Below are 5389 nucleotides of genomic sequence, written 5' to 3'. Positions count from 1 at the left end.
TTATGTTTGATGCAGAGGAGTCCAAATGCAAAGGGTGTATCATCACAAAAGAAAAATAAGGATTAATATCTCATAGAGGCCCATTTTAAAAAATACACAAACTTGACAATTCAGTTCAAGACAAGAATGGGTTAAGGCCTACTAACAGAGCAGTTTCAAAATTCAAAACAAACAAATGGCTTATGTATACTTGATGTATATTTTGACTATACCTCGTGCATATACATCCACAAGGATATTTGGAGGGTTAATTTCGGAAAGATTTTGCCCTCATCTTCTCGATGTTGCACAAGTTTCAAGGGATTTCCAAGAATCCCAGGCATGGCTAACATCGGGGAGGGTTCATGATTGATCCGCAATAACCTAACTAACGTCCCCACAAGTGTACTAACCAAAGCATACGCTAGATATACACACGTATACATAATCAAGGCACAGTATGCTCGCAACCTAACCAAACAAGAAAAGAAGCAAAACATCATAACTAAACATGGTGATCTAAACAAACAAATAGGACCAGCTAACATTTCTAATTCGCGTGACGAACTTAAACAGAGCCATTTAACACTGTAATCAAACAAGATGATCCAAAACTAAACCCAGAAATAAGAGTCTAAACAACCATAGACTAAATATGATAGGATTTATCTTTCACAAGATAAGGAAGCTCAGAAAGAACTCAATAGGTTTGTTGAATAGAGGAAGCACACCAAAACTGTCATAACCCACCTAGGGGCCATGACGGGTACCCGGAGATTACTACCGAGCACCACTTATCTTGCTGACTATCATACTCAACCGGGGCATATATTATTCTCAACACAAACATATCATGAAACAATCTCCAAACATCTGTCAAAACACGTATAAGCATAGGCCCATAAGGCTACAAAAATGAGGTACAAAATCTACAATGAAGGGGTCACATAGCATCTACAACCCACACATAAGTATCTACGAGCCTCTAACTGAAGTACTGAAATCATGAGGGCGGGACAGGACCCCGCCATGCCCCAATATGTACACAAGAGAATATACCAAGGAATGGCAACTCCGGAGTAGTGGAGTGCTCCTGCAAACTAGTTGTACAAGCTCCTAAGCATCTGCACTGTCTCCTTGTCGACCTGTGGGCATGAACACAGCGTCCATAAGGAAAAGGACGTCAGTACGAACAATGTACTGAGTATGTAAGACATGTATGTCAACATAATCAAGAAGTAGGAAAACATGAGATGAAGAGATAACCTGTAACTGATTGCCTCTTAAGGCGGTATCATGCATGCGAACTTTCATATTAAACAACATCTTATCATGTATGCAAATATATATATATATATATATATATATATATATATATATATATATATATATATATATATATATATATATATATAAACTGCCATCCATATAGGCACGATGTGATCATCATTAGCCTGCGTCCGGGCCTCTCGCGTCGGGGGTAAACATCTCAAGCCGCCCACTAGTGGTGTCTGCCCGGCCATATGGCATAGTGTAATCATCGTCATAGCTGCCCACTACACCTATCGTAATGGTGTCTGCCTAGCCAACTAGGCACGGTGTAGTCTTACATATACATAATCTAAAGCATTCATGAGAGCTCAAGTAAAAGCTTTAACTTTATCGGAGTGACATAAGGGATGAAGCCTCCGATTACATTATGGAATGACTCTCATCGCTACGTCTCACCTTGAAGGAACTAATATCATGAGGTGAGGTATCAACAAGAAATGACATCAATGGAAGCATAAGAATAAGAATATCATGCATCATAGCATCATTATCATAGAACATATCTCATCTCTAGTTCATAAGAAGCTCTCAAGAATCTCTAACTTTTATCATTTAGGATGTAAGAAAATCATGGGAATATAGGAAAGGAATCACAAAATAAGAGTCATGCCTTGAAAGAGAGGGACTAGCCTTACATACCTTTACGTCTCTCTAACTTTGCTGACTAAACGCCTCCTTCCAAGTTCATGATTCTACATCCAAAAGAATTCGTACTAAGATTAGATAACCGGAAACATACTTGATCCTAAGCTAAGGCGACTAAGGGCTAACGAAAATTGGGCAGCATTTCCTTTGTTTCTACCACTTTCCCCATATAATATAACAACTCCCAAACATCAATAATAACATTCACAATATCATAATCAATAACTTCATCAAGCTAGACATTATTCAATCCTCAACATTCCCTATCAAAATCATCCATAACCATAGTTATCACCCAACGTCGTATTCATTCACGTATAATGCTTCTTCAATATCCTTAATATCATTCATAGCAATATTATACCCATAACATGTCAAGAACTATCATTCAAGTAAAGTCACTATTCAAGAATACCACTATTTCCATATTTGAACTCCATATTCTACTTTCTTCCTCAATCCAAGTTATTCAACAATTCAATACTCTTAATAACATGAAATGAATATAAAACTCACCTTTAATAGTGTAGGAATGAGATTTTTATGGCAATACTTTACTTGGAGAGAAACCCAACTTCAATTCCAAATAGATGCTTGGCTCCTAGCAACCCTAAGGAACATCCAAACACTTGATTTCCTTGATTATTGGTGTTTGATCTTTGTTTCCCCTTGAATTTATGTTGGTATGCTGTATGGACTGTTCTACAGCTCTTGAGAGGTGTGGAGAATGAATGAAATGAAAAATGAGGACTTGGGTGTCTCTTTTTATAAAAATTAAAAGTTGCCCGACGAGGATTATACGAACCCTTATACGGTCCGTATAACTTATACGGTCCGTATAAGTGATCGGATAATACCTCCAGTGAAAGACCCCTCTCTGGATAGGTTATACAATCCCTTATACGGACCGTATAAGTTATACGTGTCGTATAAGTGGCCGTATAGCTCACAATTTCCGAAATTTCTCTCGTTGTTTCGTTTAACTTCCAATCCTTATGGAACCTTCTTAACACTTGTTTAATACTTCACTAACCATCTAAGGAGCCTGATAGCTTCTCCTTGAGACATTACTAAATCAACCTTAGCTCTATATTTTGCAAAACTCTTCCAAAACACGACTTATACTTTGCCTCCCTCAACGAACTTTCTTCTCTTGCCTCCAATATCTTTGGAATCTTAATTAGAATCGTTAAGTACCCCTTATTACTTGTAGGGACATCTGCATCTTACCCTGCGTTAGTCTATTTACCGCACAATGACATGAAAGTTTTCGAGGTGTAACAAAAACCCTTTCACTCGGCAAGATAAACCAATCGAACAAGGAACTAGAGATCAAGTACCAGGAATAACAGGACACACTCAAATTAAACTAAAAAGGGAAACAAAACATGATAGCAGCCGACCCTAAATAGGGAATAAGCACTTGAAGATCATAACTAGCATTATGACACAAACTACATACAACATCAAATACCACAATCAATAGGGTAAGACTGGCTAAACAAGAAAGGGAAATCAAACGCCAATGTTGAACATAATGTTAACTAAAATAGGAATTTGAATACTGTTACTAGCAAGATGGTACTAAACTACGCAAACATCAAAATACCATAGCCAACAAGGTAGGATCAACTAAACAAGAAAGGGAAATCAAACAACAGTTTTGATCATAGTATCAGCTAGACAGGAAACAACAATTTTAGGCCTATGATTAATAGGGTGACACTAAACTCAACAGACCACGACCAACAAGGGTAAGACTAGCTAAGAAAGCAAGAGGGAAAATCAAACATTAAAAATGACTAGAAATTTGGATACTATGACTAACTAAGCTACAACTAACTAAACAAAAATCAACACCATAAAAAAAGAAGAGAGCCAAACAATATGAAAACAAAGAGGCTATAAAATACATAAAAAATAAAAAAAAATAAGGGATTACCTCTTTTGAGTGCAACCCTTAGTCGAGATTTGAACTCGAAGAGCGTTTTCTTCCTCAATTTCCCAACTCAGCCAACACAAACAGTAAACCAAACACTTAAAATTTTTAAACTAAACCGAAAATTAAGGGTCTCGAGTGTAAAACACTTAGAAACCCCAGATATTCATCTTTTTTTTTTGCAAGTGAGATTCTGTTCTTCCGTGACTAACAAATGAAAATGGAGACCCTATTTATAGAATCCCCCAAGTTTCCCAAACCCTAGAGTTTTGATGTGGGATGAACCTCAAATTTGAGGTTTCCTCCTCACAATTCCATATTGTAGGGTTGAGATTTCATAGAAAAAACATAAACGGTGCAGTTTAAGTCAACAACAGATCGATCCAGAGGTTTTACCAAGAACCAATCAAAACTCGCATTTCAAACATATGCCAACAAGACTCATTAAGCCTTTACAGGTTTTTGAGCTTTGAAGATACAAAAGGTAGAACAAAAGCAAAATAATACCTTGTTTGGACGATTTAAAACAAAAATGGCAAAGAGTATTAATTAGCTTACTTCAAATGGCCACACAGACATGAAGAAATCACAAAACCACTCTGTAAACATGCTAAAATAAGGAGCGTGATGTAGGGGAGAGAGAATCTCTCTCAGCGGCGCTAGGGTTAAAGAGGGAGATGAGAGGGAAAGAAGAGATGGGGCTTGTTTGGACGAGCAGAAAAAAGGATAAAAGGGCTTTGGCCCCTTCTCTTAAATCATGACTTGGGCCGATTCTGGCCCTTGTGGGACTGGACTTGGTCCTTTTAAAATGGGCAGCCCAAATCTGTTATATATATATATATATATATATATATATATATATATATATATATATATATATATATATATAGATGCATTACATATACATATACTAACAGAACAAAAGGGAAAAAATTAATGGGTACACAAAAATAATAAATAATAAATTTAAAAAAGACAATTTAAGAGATTAATTTGCTATTAAATTGAAACTAAAAAAAACAATTAATTTTAAAACATGACTTATTTTCACAAAAATATTAAATTTATAGGGATGGCCTTAATTGAATCAAAGCATGAATTTGCTATTTTCAATTTTGGCCCCATTTGGCTAATCTAATTGATTATTTCAATGATAGCCGTAATTAAACACATAATAGGTAATTTACAAATATAATCATAATTAATTTATCTAAATCAATTATAATTAATTTGAGAATTGTCCACCTAAATTGATTATGCAGAGAATTAAAATTTTGGGGTAAAATGTTTATTTATTTAAAATACTCAATTTCCATAAAATAAAATGGGGGGTAAATATTTGCTAATTAAAATTCTGATATTTGAATAATTAAATAAATAGCTACTCCACACTATTTTTAGTAAAATGCTTTATTAGCTATTGTGAAATAATTTCCAAAATATTTATTATAGAACTTATTTACCAAACACTAAAGGCAAAACATTATGTGCATA

At 35.3% G+C, this 5389-nt stretch overlaps 1 long non-coding RNA gene across 1 annotated transcript; it reads right to left on the bottom strand.

Moving 5' to 3' along the window:
* Positions 1 to 851: 851 nt before the first annotated feature.
* On the bottom strand, positions 852 to 4568 carry LOC132610974 (uncharacterized). The gene is made up of 3 exons (XR_009571385.1): positions 4454 to 4568; positions 1951 to 2003; positions 852 to 1124 (listed from the first exon to the last, which is right to left on the bottom strand). It is a non-coding gene; the product is annotated as an uncharacterized LOC132610974 (long non-coding RNA).
* Positions 4569 to 5389: the final 821 nt, after the last annotated feature.

Source organism: Lycium barbarum, chromosome 9 (genome assembly GCF_019175385.1).
Source record: "Lycium barbarum isolate Lr01 chromosome 9, ASM1917538v2, whole genome shotgun sequence".
Lineage (NCBI taxonomy): Eukaryota > Viridiplantae > Streptophyta > Magnoliopsida > Solanales > Solanaceae > Lycium > Lycium barbarum.
The sequence above is the reverse complement of the archived record's forward strand: the minus strand, read 5'-3'. Positions and strand labels throughout refer to the sequence as shown.